The 21,175-nt window shown below is 47.5% G+C and overlaps 1 protein-coding gene across 1 annotated transcript in view; it reads left to right on the forward strand.

The window, feature by feature from the left end:
- Positions 1 to 21,175, forward strand: part of LOC138503289 (trophoblast glycoprotein-like) — a 36,550-nt gene that overhangs the window by 10,770 nt on the left and 4,605 nt on the right. The window lies entirely within an intron of this gene.

Here is a 21,175-nt window from a genome sequence, read left to right on the forward strand (position 1 = left end):
AGGGTTGTAGGAGTGTGTGGGAGGGAGGATTAGATTGGAGAAATGTGATGTAAGTGGGGTGGGTTGTAGACGGGTGGTGTAGGTGGGTTAGGGTTGTAGGAGTGTGGGGGAGGGAGGATTAGATTGGAGAAATGTGATGTAAGTGGGGTGGGGTTGTAGAAGGGTGGTGTAGGTGGGTTAGGGTTGTAGGAGTGTGTGGGAGGGAGGATTAGATTGGAGAAATGTGATGTAAGTGGGGTGGGGTTGTAGAAGGGTGGTGTAGGTGGGTTAGGGTTGTAGGAGTGTGTGGGAGGAATGATTAGATTGGAGAAATGTGGGTTAGTGTTGGCAAAGTGCATGTGTTGTAGGATTGCTAGATGTAAAGGATGGGGTTGGAAGACTAAGGCTGGAGACACATGCAGGAGGAGGGTTATGGGTGGAGAAGAGTAGGCTAGGGGTTAAGGATGGAGAAAGATAGGATAGAAGGGACAAGATTGAGAATAAACTAGGGTAGGAGGGTTAAGGTTGGAGAAGGATGGGATAGTATGGTTTAGGTCGGAGAAGGGCAGGGTAGTTAAGGTTGCAGAAGGATGCAATAGGAGGGTTAAGATTGGCGATGTGCAGGGTAGTAGGGTCAAGGTTCATGAAGGGTAGGATAGCAGGGTTAAGGTTGGGGTACGGTACAATAGAAGGGACAAGGGTGGGGAAGGATGGGATAGGAGGGTTAAGGTTGGACAAGGGTAGGCTATGAGGGTTGGGGGATGGTAGAATAGAAGTGTGAAGGTTGGAGATGGGCGGTATAGAAGGGTAGGGGGTTAAGGTTGGAGATGGGTGGTATAGAAGGTTTAAGGTTGGACAGGGGTGGTATAGAAGGGTTAAGGTTGGAGAATGGTAGAATAGGAAGGTCAAGGTTGGAGAAGGGTAGGATAGGTGGGATAAGGTTGGACAATGGTTCGAAAGAAGGGGCGAGGTAGGAGAATTGTGGTATAGAAGGGTTAAGGTTGGAGAAGGGTAGTGTAGGAGGGTTATGATTGGAGTGGGGTAGGGTAGGAGTACAATGGTAGACTAGAAAGGCCAAGGTTGGAGAAGGGTGGGGTGGGATAGGAGGGTTAAGGTTGGAGAAGGGTGGAATAGGATGGTTAAGGTTGGAGAAGGGTGGGATAGGAGGGTTAAGGTTGGAGAAGGGTGGGATTAGTAGGATCGGGTTTAGGGAATTGTGAGGTGGTAGGGTTAGATAGGAAGGAAGTCCTAGGAGAATTATATTTGGAGACAGATAAGGTAGGATGGTTAGATGAGTGGTAGGGGTACAATAGTTTGGTGAGAAGGGTGGGATATGAGGGGTAGGTTTGCAGAAGGCTGTGTTGCAGCTTCTTAACCAAAAATGGGCCATCTCCCCATTCAGATGCTGATCTCCTTTGCCACCCTGTGCTGCCCGAAAAGTATTGAGATGGTATGGATTGTCCCATGAGGAAGGGGCACCCTTCCAACATTTGGTGCCAATACCTGCCTACACCATTCGTCGCACACTGGCTATTTAATGTGCACCCTGTTCTCTGTAGGGCACCTGTCTCAGCTGCGAACCATCTATTACTTATTTTAAACTGCCTTTGGCTATCTTAGGTAGTGAGGTGTGTACTTCTATTTTGGGAGAGACCATCTGACTGAGACTCATCTGTGAGTTCTTGAGACTTCCCTTGGGATAGTTGGTGGATGTAATAAATTCTATTACCTTGTTTATTTCATGTTCTATTCCTCGATGACGGCCACCCCTGCTTCCTGGTTCTACTCAAACCTCTCGGCCACTGTCAACACAGTAGACCACCAGGCACTTGCGGACACCTCACATCGGTGCATGGGGATCAGCAACTCTGTTCTATGCTGGTCCAAGTCCTACCTCGCCAACCGCTAGCAGTTTGTTCGAATGGACTCCTCCAGATCGCCAATGCCCCTCATCACCAGTGGAGTCCTGCAGGGTTCCATACTCTCCCCAGTGTTCTTCATTCTATACATGGAGACGCTCAGAGCCCTCCTAGCCATACACAACATCCACCAATACGCTGATGACACACTGCTATACCTCAAGATCGACTCCATCGAGGACATCCATAGGCTCAAACCCTGCCTCTCGCTGACCAGTCGTGGATGTCCAGTGCATACTTGAAGCTCTACCCCTACAAGGCTGAATTGCTACTCCTCGGCAACAACACAGAACACCCAGACATACAGACCTGGCTATCAACCTTTAACTCTGAGGGCTTCACACCTGAGCTCACCTCCTGTGTTATATCCCCCGGGTTCCACATCGACAAACACCTCTTCTTCAAGGCACACATAGCTAAAAAAAAATCAGACAGCTTAGTATCAGCTCTCCCTCCTGTGGAAAGTCAAGCCCTTGCACCCTCTGGACAGCTTTTGATACACAGTTCAAGCACTGCTCCTATCCCTCCTGGATGGGGGCAATGCACTCCGTGAAGGCCTCCTGTTGTCCTCCACTGTGCCCCTAAGAAGTGTCCTACACGAGGCCGCACATATCATCAAGGGTCTACACAGATACGACTACATCACCCCAGCCCTCATCACCCTTCACTGGCTCCCACTGCATGCAAGAATAAGTCTTGCTGCATCATCTATAAGACAGTCGCCCTTAGGTCATCCAGCTACCCCATGGTGAAACTCAGCATCTCAGGCGGACAGAGCACCACCAGAAGCCAGGACACGTGCAGACTTGAAATCCACTGCTGCAAATAGGAAAGGACCAGAAAAAAAGCCTTCTCAGCTTGTGCCCCAAGACTTCGGAACCTCCTCCCTGTTGGCATCAGACTCTCCCCCACGCTCCTACAATTCAGAAAAGAACTCAAGACCCACCTTTTCAAGGAGCCTCTGCTCCTCAACACTTAGGCCATCATGTCCCCCCTTGCACCACCTGACTCACTAGAGGTCGCCCGCCTCTCTCATCCCCGCCATCCGGTACAGCTGTGCCCCTCTGTATCCTACCCCCGCTGTATATCTGTTCTGTTGTTACCACTGAAAAGCGTTCTGTTCATCTGTAATGTTGTACACCCCTGTATAGCGCTCTGTTATGTATCGGTATTGGTCTATACCTCTGTCAAGCGCTCCGTTGCTTCTCGAAGCTAGGTCCGCACTCAATAAATAGCATAATAATAAAAAAACGCATTCTCATCTGGTTTGAATAAGTTCACCAAATGACTACATGTCATGGCTACCCTGTATTTCAGTCCTGCAGCTTTGGTTTTTCTGAAGTCCATTTTATTCAGTTAAAGTAAGCCACAGCTCCCAGAATGGTGTTGAGAGAGAATTGAAAGCTCTGTACTGTAGCATGGGATCCCTGGTGAAATTCAGCCAGTCATCTGGTAACTTTTCGTTTACATTTTCATTGCAGGGCCGAATGGCTACCGGTTTAGCCGCTTCCAGGCATTTCCAAAGCTGGCAGAATAGGAAAGCGGGCCGTGGGGGGTTTAGTGCAAAGAAGGTCATGGTTATATCCTGTCATGTGATTGGCCCATTTCCCTGTGATGGCTGTGTCCTATGGCGTGATTACCCCCACGAGATGTAGTGGGTAAACCTCCAGTAACTCCTCTACCAGGTACGCCCATGTGCCCACATCTTTCACACCCCCTCACCCGCCTTTCGCAAATAAGCACCAGACCCGCCCTACCAGGCAACGGCCATAAAACGCCCCCCCCCCCGACTCGCCTAATTCGCAGAGAAAGGTGTCTACTGAAAAATAAAGCCCTATGACGTACCAGCCAATCATGGATGCCACAGTACATGGCACGGTCCCCAGCCCTTCTCACTTTGGGCGAAAGCCTGACAGCCAGTGAACACGTGGCACGCACTGCCAGTGACCTGCATGCCAGCACCTGCCCTGCCCCACCCGCTGCCAGGGGGCACGTGGTCTTGTGAACGAGGGGGGAGACCTAGAGCTCCTTAGGAGGTGGGTGAAGACTGAGTTGCATGTAGGTGGCCCACTTTTGTACTGGCACAAACGAGATAAAACCCAAGGGACTGGAAAGCTGGTACACAATTACCGGTGCTCCTGGTTGATTTAAACGTTCCGTTGCTGGCGTTTTTGTTTTTTAAAGTCACCCAATGTATCCCAGATGGGGGGTCCCTAGTGTGCTGTAGCTGGGGCCCCAAGCTACACATAACTAACCAACCCCGAATAAGTCAGAAACATGCCTGGGGCTGTTTGTGGTCCAGTGTGGGGAGGACTAATACTCATTTACTTTGTGTTGCTATCCTTCTGCAATGGCACGAATGAGACACACGTTTTAGAATGTGGGGTGCTGACTAAAGCAATCTGCACCTGTTGGTGTTGGCTAGTGCCAACTATAACTATTGCACTTCAGTATAGATAGGAGGGCGATGGGATGTGAGGAGGGCCACACAGCTTGTAGGTGTTGTTTGGGGATTTTTACCCACTCATTGAATGGCCATGGATATGCTAATCCCTATGGCCGTACCCACCCACTAACTGCCCATCCCCACTCAAAACACACATGCCCGAGATCTCTATGAGCTAGCTCTATCATGCAGTAGCATTAAACTATGGGCTGTAAACAGCCTGCCAGTGTTATTTCTAAGCAGTCCTCTGAGAGGTAATGGCAAAGCAGCATTGGTAAATGAACCCTTGGGATAAGAAAAATATTGTAACTAAGTGTGCCTCCGAAACTTGATGAGGCACACTTCAGGAAAACACTTTATGAAGCAGTGTGTGTCCCCTCACATCTGCTCTTTGTGCTAAAGCCATGCTAAAAGCAAGTACTGGAAAAAACAAATACCTGCAAAGCTAGCTTATAGGCACTTTTCAGGTACACACATTATTCTCTCAGGTACTTGCACCATTTTCCAGTTGTTGCCACACTATGTCTATACAAAAGCCCAAACTATTGGCTTTGTCAATGCTGGTTTTTATTGGTTCGTAGCTCTTCATCAGGAACACTTGGCTTGTTTTATAGAGGAGTGACTGTCACTCCTGCGCTGCTTGTTCAGTTCTTCCAAAGGCCCCAGATGGTCTCTCAGCACAGGTTGCTGGATCGACCCACCTTGACGATTGGATGGGGAGAACTGGCCTCGTTCTGAGCAGAAGCTTTTCTGGCTCATGTCACGATCTGTGATGCACCCATAACCCTATTCCATAAACAATCATCCCGTTTTCAGTTTTACCAAACAAGGTATTTTTCTGAGCAAGAAAGTGGGTATTGACTTGTATTCGCACACTTGGAACGTATGGTACCCAATCAGGAAGTGGGGAACACGGGTTGACTCTGTGAGTATATGCCTCGCGGCTCATTCCTCCTCTCCGCAGTCTTCCTACATGGTTCTCTGTGATGCACTGTTATCAGTGATGGCTCTAGGGCCTTTCAACTCTTTCAATTGAAATGGACCTTGAGCCTCAGGAGTCGCAAGCTGCTGCCCCCACGTTGGCAGTCTTATCACAAAGCAAAATACTTATTTAATCGCTCCATTACATATCCGCTATTCAGCATGCATATTACAGGCTTCCTTTGCTGGAGCCTAAAGCGCACCACCACCTGAGCCTAGCAGTATCCAGTAGCATTTTCTCACCATGTTGCCTTTTTACTTCAGTTTAGACTACACTAGCACTTTCTGGCATAGAGAGCTTACACACTTTTCAGTGGACATTTAGCATTTCAGCTCCCAGCTGGCTGCCTTTCTTTATTCTCAGCAGAGGCTAGTAAACCTGTTCTCTGATAATCTGCAGCTATTCGCCCTCTTGATCCATCCTTTATCTCTCCTTCGTAGTTTATACCCCCCAAATGTGCCTCAGACTGCTTTCCCCATATGTAGGAAAGGGCATCCCCAAATATCATTTTGAAATGGCTGACCCATCTTCAGCTGGCCCTGTCCGTTAGTGTTCCTGAGTGGGCCATCTTGCTCCCCAATCACACTGCATGAACTTCTCCTGCTGCTACACCGTTTTTCTCTCCTGTGGCATGTACGATGCAAGCTGCGCACACCGTACCACCCATCCCAAACCTCTTTCACCCGGCCCGTTTGTTACCCCCACCATGCAGCCCCTCGTCACACAGAGTGAGCGCGAATGTCGTTAATTGCTGCAGTGGGGACTTTCACCCCGGTGATGTCTCTTCCTTTTGGTCAGACCTATCATCTCCGGCTAGCGGGCCATTACTGGCCATCAAAGCCTTTCACCACAGAAATCAATGCTTGCAGACAACGCAGTGACCCAATAATCCTCCTTCCAGCTCAGCCGGCCAGGGTCAGACTGGGACATAACATTGGCCGGGCACCAATTAAAAAGTGTCTCGCGATCGCAAATTGCAATTCGTTACTTTTCCGAACAGACTGTTTATGTCCTACCCAATGGGGAGTGTTTGGTAAAAATGTGTTGCAAATAAAGCACTTGAAAGCATATTTGCTTAGCACAGTGCAGTAACCCATGAAACTGGCAAAAAACGGGTCCACTCTGTAAACATGGCCTGGCATCTGGCCACCCTCTGTCCCCTTGGCCCAGTTACCTGCTCACCCTTCTGCACTGCTTCTCGGCCACCACTTGCACTCGGGATTGTATCTGTACCGATACAGTCCCCCGTCCCCCCCATTTTCTTCTTTTTATGCACTTATCAGACTTACCCAGTTCTGCTGCCGTAAACACAGCACTTGCCACTTGCTGGCTGTTCTACCTCTGTTTATTGCTCCATTATATATTTTATTTGTATTTATCTGTTTATCCTCTGCTTTTTCCACTCTCTCCCTTCCATGCACTTTTGCCCTTTCCCATACACTTGCACGATCTCAGTGTCACTGGACCCTAGTAAGATAGTTCTCTTGTTCTCCCCTGGTCGCCTCCCCTGCCTTGTCACGCTCTGAAACACTTGTGTACGAGCGCGATACAAATAAAATATCATATAGATCATTCGGGCATTGCCCTATAGGCCAGTCCGAGGCCACTCAACCCTCTCCCATAGGTGGACTGTAGACAAAAACTCTCTCTCACACACTCTTATCTCTTTCTCTCACACACACATGCTTACTCTCTCCTCGTTTAGGCCGAGAATGACAATGTTTGTGCCACGTAACTGTATAAGCATGTTGCGGCCGGAACGACCCCGACACGCCCCCATGCAAAGCAAAAACAGCCAGAAACCGATATCTTTGCGTTCCCCTCCCGGCGCGAATACATGCACCCTAACAGTGCATGGAGTTCCCCACAAGCAGACTGACCACAAAAGTGATGAGTGGAAGGTTTAGAATGAATCTAAACCACTGGCAATTGCTCTGGGCAACCTTCCACACCACCGTTTTTAGCCCGTCTGCGCCATTGCAAAAGGGGACCAGCCATGTGCAAATCAGTCGGCAGCTGCCGCCACCGAAGGTAGCAGCCCAGCCCGAACTGCTAGGCCAGGACCCCCCTTGTTAATTTGCATATTAAAGTAACTTTGGGTCTCACCCTAAGTTACTAGGGGAATCCAGGCGTGGACCCCTTGCTCACTATTCTTAGAGAGGCACAGATCCACCCTACTGATGAGGTCCAACCAGACCGAAACACGTGTCTGGGGTTTCTGTTGGTACTCTTGTTCAGAGAATTGCCTAGCATTTCAGTGCTTGACTGCCCCAGGGCAGGACAAAGACTGATATGTTTGGGACATTTCTTCTCTGTTAAAGATAGTGAGCTAAAGACTCTGGGTAAGTCTCTCGTAACCAGGACTAATGTCTGGCAAAGGGACTCCCAGGACCCCCCTTGTTAAGTTCCCCACAAGCAGGCCTGCATCTCGGGGACCCTGCGCGGGGTCCCCCATAACTGTTACCAGCATCCCAACAACATGCATATGATTTATCATAACTCGGGTAAAATTCGGAAAATCGGCGTGCGAAACCCCGTAAACCTATTGTGCACCCCGCTACACTGTGTATGCACTCCCCCAAGTTAGATCGGAACCCTGGCTGCGTACACACCCTAAGTCTGAGACCTGATCTTACCTTTCCGTGGTGAATCCTATGCGCGAGTGCCTTTACGCCTGCCTTTGGGTGGCGGATATTATGAGGGCTTTGCATGGCCATTTCCCCACGAGAGGTTGCGCAGTCAGATCCATGAATATGTATCGTTCCGCGCAATACTGGGCGTGCGATGGACTGCCTGCGGGCCGTCACTTGTAACACCCACATTTTCCATTGTTCTTCCTCATTTTCCGCACTGCGCCCCTTACCGTGCCCTCTGCACAAGCCACGCTGACGCTCTGCGTGATGTCTAGCGCCAGCCACTTAGCCTCTTACCAGGGGTGTTGCTACATCTGGAACAGATCCAGGGCTACACTAATGTTGGGACTGACGGGACCCCAGACTAGCAGGCCTTTTGGTTGTACCCCCTGAGCTTTTATCTGGGACTACAACCAAGAGACCTGGAGTTATAGCCCCCTTAGCCTCCCCTAGCAAGACCTCTCTTTGTTAGGGTAAATATTGTGACCAACCAATACAGAAAAGTCCATTATTCGCTTAAATGGTTTTCTTACTGAATCACTGTAAGACATGTTGAACATTCATAATTTTGAACATTATGATGTTCCCATAATGCTCTTTGCTTTAATGCAAATCGCCAGGATTGGGGTCTATAAAGAGATACTGGGCCTCATTACAAGTTTGCCGGTCCGGTAACAACATTGCTGGTAAACTACCGGCACCCTTGTTACATGACCAGCAAACTACGAGGTCTGTGGGCGGGTGCCTTTCCGGCCACCAGGTCTGACCTGGCAGGCGGACTGGCACCCGCTCGCAGACCTTGATGGATGCACGTCAGTGTATCCGTCCTCCCCATTCCCATTGAGTCCAATGGGACTCAAATGGGAATACGGAGTCATTTTTTTCCAGAGCCCGGCAATAGGGAAATACCGGGACCGCTGGCCGGAACTGTAATGCCCTGGTAGGTCCCCATTGCCGGGTGCCAGAAAAAAAAAATGACTCCGGCGGCAGCCGGCTACTGCCAGACTCATAATGAGGCCCACTGTGTTGCGCAACCTGCCCAGGGCTCCGTCCCTCTTAAGAAGTGACGGTTCCCCCAATCAATGTTTTCCATTTCCAGCACTGCTTAGGCGCCCCCCCGCACCCCCTCTCCACAGCACAGAACTCGGTTGCTGCTTGCAGGTTTGATCTCGTGCGTGCAGTTCTGCTGTTGGCACCCAGAAGGCCGTCTAGTATGTCCGTGCTGTGCAACGGGGCATTGATATATATATATTACTTGAAATCCTGTGCCTCGCCTTCTTCTGCTAAGCCAGGTTCCCTCCTCAACTCTGCAAAGTGCATCTCTTGTTTTAACACACCTGACCAACTGGATCTGCTAATGAGTTTCTGCTCTGCTTCCCGCCCTGAAATATGTGGAATAGGGCGCCGCCCTGTGGCAGCGGAGGGGAAGACTTGGCGAACGGATGAGGCGCCCAAACGGAAATCTCTGGTTTGAGGGAGGAGACCGCCATCAAGTGGCAACTGATTGCAACTGTCATTTCCTTAACATTATCAGGGGTCTGACTACTATGGGACAGAGCAATGGGGAGCTCTGGTTTACATGAAGCAATGGTGTCCACCGCTCTGCTATTCAGGCCAAACACTTCGTAACCATCTGTCTCCCCACATTAGAAAACACTCTACCCGTCCAACGGGAAGTCCCCCAAAATAATATCATTAGACCCTCGCCAATTTGAACAGTTGCTCGCCCAAAGTGCTTTAAAATGTGTAATTTTCCACACATGTTCCCGAAACGGAGTCCCCAGGTTACTACTCAATTAGTTGCAAACCTTCTCACAATACTATTTGCAAATCTGGGTGACTTTTGCATTTTTGGTTCCTGGAACAAATTGTTCGGAAAGATGGCTCAGCTTGCAGCTACGATCTGTGTGTGATCTGCAGGTTTCAGGTTCCAATCCCGGCAAAGTCAACTCAGCCTTTCATCTTTCCGAGATCGATAAATGAGTGCCAACTTTTGCTGGGTGATATTCTATGTAAATATGTTCTATCCAAAGCGCTTTGGCGAAAGCGCCATAAAAATGGCACATCCTTATCATTGTCCTCCTATAGCGAGGAATTGCTCTGAATAAACATGGGGGAATAAGAAGAATTGTAATTCAAGTGAAGGGCACTCCGCCGATGAGATATGGGCATTTCAAACATCTCCCACACAAGCTTGCAGGGTTTCCTCTTTCTTTTTTACTCCCTTTGTGCTTTTTGGGGATCACTTTGAAAGGTTTGGGCAGTAGAACATGCAGAGAAAAATTGACATTATATTCCAAACGGCGCATCATGTTGGATCGCCAACATATGGGTGTTGTTTTCAGTCATGCGGGAACAAGAAGCACAGTTGGTTAAAGTCCCTGCGTCCCAGAAGTTTGAACCGCAGATACTCTGACCGCTTCTTACCATCCTCCTCATCTTAATAAAATGAGGACCTTTGTGTAAGGGACTGGTAACTGCCAGTTGCTGCACTGCAGAGCCTCATGAAAATGGCGACGAGGGGTCAATATGATATGATAGTTTATTTATATAGCGCCTATACACAATGTGTTTCAAAGCGCTTCAAGACAAGCGAGGGAACAAGGGAAAATACAATTACATTCTTACAGGCCATGAACAGTAAGGATTTGAAATTAACTATCATACTCGGCGTGACAACATTTCAGATAGGGCAATAGCTAAGACCTAGATAAGGAAGGGAGGGGGAGAGTGAGAAGGAAATGTAAACAGACAGGGGACTACCGTACTAGGCCTGATGACATTTCCGGTAGAGCTGGAGAAAAACAAAAGATTAGGGAGAGGGGTGCGGAAAGGGAGGGGAGGAAGCGACTATTATACTAGGCCTGACAGCATTTCAGATAGTGCTGGGGGGGGAACAAGTAAGGGGAGCGGGGACGGAGACAGACAGGTTGCTATGATACTAGGTCCAGGCACAATTCTGATAGAGTAAGTGCATAGAAGAAAGTAAGGGGAGGAGGGGAGGAGATAGGAAAAGTGAGAGGAGGGGAGAACAGAGAGTGAATTCAACAAAGGTAGCAGGCTCCCCTCTCTCAGAAGAACAAGCATGATAACCTGTTAGTGGTTGTTAACCACATGGAGAGTTCGCAGCCATTTGCTTTTTGCTCACTGTACCTTTCACAGATGGGAAATATCCATTTGCATATCAGTCTTTGTCCCGCCCACATGGGCAGTCCAGCACCGAAATGCTATGGCAATTCCTCCCTGAACAAGAGTACCACCAGCAACCCCATACACGTGTTTCAGCCTTGTTGGGCATCATCAGTGAGGTGAAGCTGAGCCTCTCTAAGCACAGTGAGCATGGAGCAGAACAGAGAGTGAGCAGTCAAAAAGAGTGGAGAAGCAAGAGGGAGAGTGAATATAATTGCAGAAGTCAGTAGTAACATATAATGTTGCAAGCCAGGATACAAGATGAAGATGGGAACAGCATGAATCAGGGCCACCATGAGTACAAGATGCAAAGGAAGTCCAGCATGAGAGTTGAGAAAGGGTGACGCACAGTGAAACAATGAAGTCCATAAAAGTCAAGTCCAGCATTGGCCTCAAGACAGTGATGGTCAAACCAGAATGTATCAGGACAGACACCTGCAGAAGTAGGCTGGAGGGGGAGCAGGGTAGAAGAATCAAGCAAAACAGGCAACACCTGTGTCCGAGAAGGGGGAGGGGCACAAGGGAACATCACAGGGGTGGTAATGGCCTGTGGGGACAGAGGGAGTAAACACATGTTGGTGCATGCTTACCTGCGGTCTGAGCAGGGGTTCAAGCACTGGATCTTCCTGGGAACCAATGTTGTCACCTTATGTTATTTTAAAGTTCCAAGCGTGCTGTACTGGTGTCACAAAGGAGACAAATGATAGGTGTTTAACTCGGGAGAGGCAGAAGGCATTATGGCTGGTCGGAGCAAGTGTATTTGTGGGTTGCAAGTAAAAAGGCTCTGGGTTAAGTCAGCCACGGATGGGTTTGATCTGGGAATGAATAGGAAATTGGGCTGAGCGAGGCAGCAATCGAACTAAAGATTCTTTGAGCAGGAGCTAAAAGCCGCTCCTGGGTAATGGGCATGAAATAATAAGCAGGAGCGACCGCTGGGGAACGAGGCGCGAGTGCATGACGCGCCGCCAATGCACGTTCCTCAGAAGCAGGAAGCAATCCACGATGTGTAAATACAAAGGATTCACTCTGTATGCTTTTACATACCATCTACATGACCTATAATGTAGTCCTATACAATGACATGATGGTTCACGTAGCCATTTGCTACATTAATGCACTCTTCATACAATGTGAATGCCCTCTGCTTATTTTACCAGCTTCCCTTGAGCCATTGTGAACCCAGAGGCAGAATCGATGGTGTGCATCTCCTTCTGCAGAAGTCACCATCCTTTTTAAACACGTGCACTGCAGTCTCTATAAGCATGACTAAGAAGCATGTTTATCTGCATTCCCAAAACGCCAACACCGATGTGTTCACACCGGATATATGTGGACAGCAACAAAAGCTTAAGACCGTAGTCTCACTTGCCCTACATAATAAAGAGCTAATGCATGCTTCTAAACAAAAGCAGTGTTTACTTGTCATATCTCAAGTGGTCAATCAAAAATCAGGCTCTTACACGGTCTAAAACTGCTTTGTATACACACATAATTGACCTGTGAACCTTTCAACATATTTGCTATACCAGACAACAAGTCTCAGTCCAGCAGAATGTTTTTCTTATGCTTCAAAACAGCAGCCCAACATGTTTCAGCCAAAAGGAAATGTCTAGGTTTTCCTCCCGTTTTTTTTCGGCGATTGCACAATGAACTGCATGTTCCTGGGTCTGCAAGGGAAGCGACAGCAGGCACGATCACAAGTGTATGTTAATGGCAACATGGTTGTTATGATAACACTTCTATGATGAATATTAGCATGTCACCTGATAAGGCCAGTTTGTGGTGTGATGGATCGAATTGTCATGCATCCATCCCTCTGATTGAAGGCTGAACTGTGGCAACAAAGCACACAGAAATGGCTCTTGGGCTCATTATTTAAAAGCATCTCTGACAGCGGACAGTTTCTTCGGCCAGCCTAGCTATTCGTTGCATTATAAAATAAAGACACAAGGAGAACCAACTATTACTACATGGTGGAAGGTGTGGATGGATGAATTGGAAATTGAAAAAGATCAAAGGGCTTAGAAGCCCTTTTTGTACGATATGGCATTCATAACGCGCCTATACACAAGTGTAAAGGGCTTCTATGTGCACACTGGTGCATAAAGATCAGTGCTACTTTTAATAAGTATTGGCTGGCACCGCAATGCAAGGACAAAAGGAATCTCTCAAACCATCCTTGTGCATGTACCTGTCCGGGCGAGACAGGAACCATGTACCTCAATGTCTGCCGATGGAGGCCTTCGCTCTTGCTGTACCAAGCATTGAAAGACTGAGTGGGAGCCCAGCTCGTGTCTTGAACGGAGATGTAGTCCTTTATTGATTTCTATAACAGACTACTTGTAGGAAAATGGGATAGCTGTCAAAGCACCCCGAGTCTGTTCTTTATGTTCACTGTTCAGAAAAAAGGGCGGATGCTGTTGACTAAAATTCTAAACTGAGGACCCACCGGAAGAGAGAAGAGTGGAAAACTAACATGTCCCGAATACCTATTTGTCCATTGTTATATTTCTAAATGAGAATTTAATAAGTTAGCAAAGGAAAGAGCAATGTTGATGGGAAAATATGTACTCACCAGTGGTGGGTCAGAACAAAGTGTGACGCACCACAGCTGGATAAAGGCAGTTTTTACACAGAATTCCAGTATTTCTCGGGGTATGAAGGTTAGAGGAGCCTGCCTAGGCCTGGTTACCCCCATTCCACGCCTTCACTCAGCCCAACTTCACAGCCCTTAGTTTTTGAAGCAAGCCCTTGTTACCAATTATGGCATCTCTTTTCCACATTGTCTGTTCCTTTGGGCTGTAAGATTACAGTCCACTTAATTATCCTTTTTCTTGCACTTGCCACCAGCTGGCCGCACCTTTTAGTTACTGCTTTGATTTATTCTATTTATTTTTACTGTCGATCCCATGTACTGCATTGCCCTCCCCTTGCATTTTCCCCTCCTCCCCACCGCACTTGCACGATCTCAATGTCACCTGGCCTAGTAAGATCGTTGTCTCTGTCTTCCCTCTGTTCCCCCTCTTGCCGTGTCGCTCCTTGAAACACTTGTGTATAGGTGCTTTATAAATACCATATCATATCGTATCTGTGTTTTTGCTGAACAAAATGTGCTGCGCGTGGCGCTGTCCTGTTTCTAGTGTGGACGCAGCTCCTGTGCGCTGTTGTGGGTGTTTTGAATGGGCGCACGGTCACCCCGATATACGTCTTACCACATGGGTCGATGGCCTCATACGTCACCCTGGCAACAGTACAGTTGGTCATGCTGTTCTGTTTCCATGGGTACGTGTGTCCTATTTCTACTTCTGCTCTGTGACTTGCAAACTTGCAGACTACGGAGCCCCCACAGGGAGGGCGTCCCATAATCGTTGCAAAACCCCAGAACTCTGTATGCGTGGTTGTGCATCATTTCTAATCAAGCAATTTCAAATACTTTTGCAAAAAATGGTGGTGTCAGTTTATTGGGAGCTGTAGCCAAGAGGTCCCAGTGTTTTTGATTATTCACTTGTCCTTAAATGAAAGGTTGCTAAGAGTGCTTAGACAAACCAGTCTTGCTTCTTGTTGGCTGGAGATCTTGTCTCCTATCATCGCTTCTTGATCACTGCTCAGGGCTCTCCTCCAAGGTCTTTTTTTGGTGTAGCCCACCGGTTCCAGTTTCTGTGATGGTGTTCTGGCCTCTTTTTCAAAATGTGATCCGTCTGTGCCGTTGTGGTGCTAGCAGAGGAATTGCTCACTGGCGTTGTTGTCTCTCAACTTACCCAACTCGCCCAAGGGGTAAATTGGGTGAAAGATACTATAATTCAACATAGAATTGTTATACGTTGGTTTGTTGTGTGACTTCAGAACAAATCAGCAGAGAGCAATTCTATGAATGAGGGGGAACAGCTTGTTCTGGTATCTCGCAACACAGCACTTCCTGGCATGACAGCCGAAGAATCGCACTGGATCTTCTGCTTAGTCGAAGCCCCTCACCGCTTCACTCCGGCTTTGTCGCTACCAATGTATCTTGAGTGTAAGCTCATTATTGATAACACTGGTTCCTAGGCTTTGGTAGTTATAACTGTTAAAATGTAACTATGCCTTTGCCCCACCATGGGCCCCATGTAACTGGTAAAAGCGCCCTGATGCCTACAGGTTTGGGAGCCCTCCACAAATGGAAACATAAATAAGCAAATAGCATAGTGCAGGTAGTACGTTCTTGTACATCATGAGCAGGGCAGGTCCAGGTATACAATGGGCACAGAGTGAGCTGGCATATCGTGCCTGCATTTATTTTTCTTTATTGGGGTTCTTGTAGTACAGCACTGCCTCGTGGCCGGCTCACAGCGCTGAAAAGGGTGCGTGTATAGAAGCAGGGAGGACAAAATATGATATCACTAGAGTGAAATAGCAAATATTTAATTTGACCTGATCCTCCAGGGCCGGGTCTGCAACCTTTGGCGCACCAGACGTTTTGGACAACATCTCCCAGAGGCCCTCAACAGGATAGTTAATAGTGAGGGATCACAGGAGTTGTAGCGCAACCATTTGGAGAACCTAAGTTGTAGACCCCAGCCCCCCCCCTGCTCCTGAGGGTTATCAGTGGGTGATGGTGAAGCTTCTATATTTGAACCCCTTTATGGATAGGCATCCTGGAGCGATAGAGGAGTTACCAATCTCAGCTAGACCGGTGAGTCACTCCTGTGATGTCATCAGGGGTAAGGGTCATTTGACAACACTTCCTGGGATGTCATCAGGTGTTTGGTGTCACTTCCGCATAGCACCTCTGCAACCCCTCTCCATTATGGTTAATCACCTTCACTGACCATGATACACCCAAAGTGAAGAATACTAACCGGTCACATGAGAAGACCAGCTTGTGGTGTAATACATTCAATTGTCATGCATTGGTCTCTGTGGTTGTCCCGCCTTTCTAAGTGAACCAGCACTGTGGCAAGTGTCTCAGTGATGCCCAAGTCTGGAGAATAGTTCAAGTTGTGGGCTCCTGGCCAATAATGGAAGAGATGAGTTTTCTGATCCCCCCCCTGAACATAAGGATGTCCTTCCCTAGTCTCTGGGGCGGAGGGTGACTATTTGAGAGGGTGGAAGGAACCATATATATATATATATATATATATATATATATATATATATATATATATATATATATATATATATATATATATATATATATATATATATATATATTTTCCCCTAGACCCGTTCAGGCAGATGGAAAGTACCTTCTTATTATCCTGTGCATAGCACACACTGGGCCAATTACGAGGTTGCCGGTCCAGTAGCAACGGTGCCGGTAAGCTACCGGCGCCGTTGTTACCGGACAGGCAAACTACGAGGTCTGCGAGTGGGTGCCTTTCTGCCTGCCAGGTCAGACCTGGCGGGCGGACTGGCACCTGCTCGCAGACCTTGATGGATGCACCGGCATCATTCATGAATGGTGCCAGTGCATTCGTCCTCCCCATTCCCATTGAGTCCAATGGGACTCGAATGAGAATGGTGAGAAATATTTTTCGGCACCCGGCAATGGGCAATTACCAGGATCACCGGGGCTGTAATGCCCCGATAAGTCCCCATTGCCGTGCTCCAGAAAAAAAATGACTCCGGCAGCAGCCGTACCGTTTTTACCAGACTCATAATGAGGCCCACTGATTTACCTCATAAGAGGCTGGCACATGGGGCGAGCGACTTGACAAATCAAGGGTTGAGTGAGCTAGAGTGGTGCGCATGGGCGTAAGTTTAGGGGGGGGACAGGGGTGTTTGTCCCCCCCCCCCATCTTTCATGGCACACGATTTTGTCCCCATTCATTTAGCTGGGGCACCTTTGTTTTCAGAAGTCATGTCCCCCCCAACATTTTCAGCAAAGTTACTCCACTGGTGGTGGGCTCACTGAGCTCATGAGAGAACATGGAGGTGGACTTGTGAGGGTAGCCTTTGGGGCTTACAAGTCGCAGGCCAGACGGGCAGCTCTCTACGCTGCAGAACTCTGGGGGCGACCCCATATTTCAGGCTTTGTCAGTTACAGAACATAGATTCTTTAAAAAATCCTCTAGGCTTTCCCTCTACTGCGCCGAACCTTCCGGTGACCCTTGCACTGGATGAGCAGCCTATAGGTAATCTTTGGGAAGTGGAGCCAATGTATTAGTGGGCCTGGTTGTGGTCCAGTGGTGATCTTCTGTAATTGAGGCAAGCAGCAGATGTGCTGTCCCAGAGCGCAGCTAGGAAATTGCTGTGGTCTCAGAATGCGAAGAGGGAACTACATTCTCTGGGCCTTTTTCACATTTGGACCGACCCAGAGTTAATTCATAGTGGGACCAAAGCCCGTATTGCAATTGCTATTAATGTGAAGAGGAAATCCAGGTGAGGAGGATGTTATCTGCTCAATGTACGGGCTATTGGCAGCTCAAGCAGTCACCAGACCTCGAGGGCTATTAAGACATCTTGCAGCCCAAGCAGACGAGAGCCTTGTTTCTGACGGCCCATATAGGTATCCTTCCCATGACAGATACCAAAAACAGATGGAACTCCTTACAGCAGCCGTTTTGCTCCTTTTGTTTAGAGTGCAGCATAGACTTAGTCCATTTTGTTCTATTCTGCCCCTGTTATACTAATCTGAGAAGAAGTTTGTTAAAACCCCTATTTTACTCGCGTCCGGTAAGAACCGTGCTTGAGGCTATGTCATTGTGTTTTCCCTGGCTACCCATTGTATGGGTAATTATTTACTCAGGGCATTGGGTTTTCCCTGGCTACCCATTGTATGGGTAATTATTTACTCGGGGCATTGTGTTTTCCCTGGCTACCCATTGTATGGGTAATTCTTTACTCGGGGCATTGTGTTTTCCCTGGCTACCCATTGTATGGGTAATTATTTACTCAGGGCATTGTGTTTTCCCTGGCTACCCATTGTATGGGTAATTATTTACTCAGGGCATTGGGTTTTCCCTGGCTACCCATTGTATGGGTAATTATTTACTCGGGGCATTGTGTTTTCCCTGGCTACCCATTGTATGGGTAATTATTTACTCGGGGCATTGTGTTTTCCCTGGCTACCCATTGTATGGGTAATTATTTACTCAGGGCATTGTGTTTTCCCTGGCTACCCATTGTATGGGTAATTATTTACCCATGTCATTGTGTTTTCCACGGTTACCCATTGTATGGGTAATTATTTACTCAGGGCATTGTGTTTTCCCGGGCTACCTATTGTATGGGTCATTATTTACTCAGGGCATTGTTTTCCCTGGTTACCCACTGTATGGGTAATTATTTACTCGGGGCATTGTGTTTTCCCTGGCTACCCATTGTATGGGTAATTATTTACCCAGGGCATTGGGTTTTCGCTGGCTACCCATTGTATGGGTAATTATTTACCCAGGTCATTGGGTAATTATTTACCCAGGGCATTGGGTTTTCGCTGGCTACCCATTGTATGGGTAATTATTTACTCAGGGCATTGTGTTTTCCCTGGCTACCCACTCTATGGGTAATTCTTTACTCAGGGCATTGTGTGTTTACTCAGGGCATTGTGTTTTCCCTGGCTACCCATTCTATGGGTAATTCTTTACTCAGGGCATTGTGTGTTTACTCGGGGCATTGTGTTTTCCCTGGCTACCCACTCTATGGGTAATTCTTTACTCAGGGCATTGTGTGTTTACTCGGGGCATTGTGTTTTCCCTGGCTACCCATTCTATGGGTAATTCTTTACTCAGGGCATTGTGTTTTTACTCGGGGCATTGTGTTTTCCCTGGCTACCCATTGTATGGGTAATTATTTACCCAGGGCATTGGGTTTTCGCTGGCTACCCATTGTATGGGTAATTATTTACTCAGGGCATTGGGTTTTCCCTGGCTACCCACTGTATGGGTAATTCTTTACTCAGGGCATTGTGTGTTTACTCGGGGCATTGTGTTTTCCCTGGCTACCCATTGTATGGGTAATTCTTTACTCAGGGCATTGTGTGTTTACTCTGGGCATTGTGTTTTCCCTGGCTACCCATTCTATGGGTAATTCTTTACTCAGGGCATTGTGTGTTTACTCGGGGCATTGTGTTTTCCCTGGCTACCCATTGTATGGGTAATTCTTTACTCAGGGCATTGTGTGTTTACTCGGGGCATTGTGTTTTCCCTGGCTACCCATTCTATGGGTAATTCTTTACTCAGGGCATTGTGTGTTTACTCTGGGCATTGTGTTTTCCCTGGCTACCCATTGTATGGGTAATTCTTTACTCAGGGCATTGTGTGTTTACTCGGGGCATTGTGTTTTCCCTGGCTACCCATTCTATGGGTAATTCTTTACTCAGGGCATTGTGTGTTTACTCGGGGCATTGTGTTTTCCCTGGCTACCCATTGTATGGGTAATTCTTTACTCAGGGCATTGTGTGTTTACTCGGGGCATTGTGTTTTCCCTGGCTACCCATTCTATGGGTAATTCTTTACTCAGGGCATTGTGTTTTTACTCGGGGCATTGTGTTTTCCCTGGCTACCCATTGTATGGGTAATTATTTACCCAGGGCATTGGGTTTTCCCTGGCTACCCATTGTATGAGTAATTATTTACTCTGGGCATTGTGTTTTCCCTGGCTACCCATTGTATGGGTAATTATTTACTCAGAGCATTGTGTCTTTACTCGGGGCATTGTGTTTTCCCTGGCTACCCATTCTATGGGTAATTATTTTACTCGGGGCACAGAGATGGAGAATGAGTCTCATTTCAAGTACGTGATGATCACATGCGATCTGTGGCACTTTTTGTTACGATTAGGTTCAAATGAGCGATTTATTCTGTATGGGAAATGGTATCCAGTGATTTTACCAAGGATTTATTATTCAAGGCTTTTTTTACCAAAAACGTTTTACCAAAAAAGTACTGATTTAAAAATAAAATATATTTATATAGGGCGGTAGGGTAAGGGGTTAAAACAGATTGTGGGGGTAAAAACATGGGAAAACTGGGGGGATTGGGGCAATGAGTCCCCCAAATAAAGCATTTAAAACAGCATTTTTTTCGGTAAAAAAGGTTCAGTAAAAAATCCTTGGTAAAATCCCATGGAACCTGTTAAACAGCTCAGCCAGAAGCATCAGCCGCATGTCAAAGGTCATATCCATGAGATTGTGAATAGTTTCTAACTCGATTTCTTATCCCCCTGGTTGACTTCATGGATTGATTGTTTTTATTGATCGCCGTAATTGTATAGTATGTTATAATCATGTCTCTCCATAGGGTTTTAATTATGTCAAATGCACTTTTAATTGTTTCCATTTTAATTTAATTTGAGCATAATAGGTTGGATTTGATTTTTATCTAGGGTTTAATTGTGTTTTTTATGTTTTGTAATCCCTGCTTTTATGACGCGTTTGTCAAAATAAAGCTTGAACGAACAGTACAGCAAAGGTTGGGGATATTCTGTTTGGGGGAGTTGGGGGGGAAATGCGGCTACGAGAAGTTTAGGGTTAGGGGGAAACCTGGGGCACAGGTGGTTATGTGGCCAAGGTTGAAGGTTCTAGGGTGTGGGCGATACTGCAATGTACAGGGAAAGCAGTGAGTAGCCTGGCACAAGGAGGCTGTAGTTAAAGCGGTACATGGCTATGCCCAGGAAAACTGGGGGTGTGTTGTGGAAGACTTGGGTATGGGGAGCACTGGCGATCCTTATGCTAGTGGTAGGCGAGGCATAGTAGGTAGGAAGATGAGTACAGGGAATGTGGAGCGACATTGGGGAATATGGAGTTTCACTGCTTTAAGTTGCACTCCACGAACCATTGTAAAATTGGGGGTACACCTAGCTTACAGAGGGTGAATCTGAGACTAGGAAAATGCGAGCCTCAGGAAGCTTGGTCAAGCTGACATGACTGACTATGCCCCAGCCATGCCAGCCTTCCCCAGAAAAGGCCTGTGGAAAAATGTTCTGTTTTCCCAACAGCCCATTAGGCCTCCAGAAAGGAGGATCACTCTCCGCTGGGTGCTTTGCCATGTGCTTTGCATCTTGGGAGGATAGCTGAGGGGCAACGTGTTCGCCTTGGAAGCAATACGACACG

This window comes from Ambystoma mexicanum, chromosome 11 (genome assembly GCF_040938575.1).
Source record: "Ambystoma mexicanum isolate Mex_15411 chromosome 11, UKY_AmexF1_1, whole genome shotgun sequence".
In the NCBI taxonomy this organism is placed as follows: Eukaryota; Metazoa; Chordata; class Amphibia; order Caudata; family Ambystomatidae; genus Ambystoma; species Ambystoma mexicanum.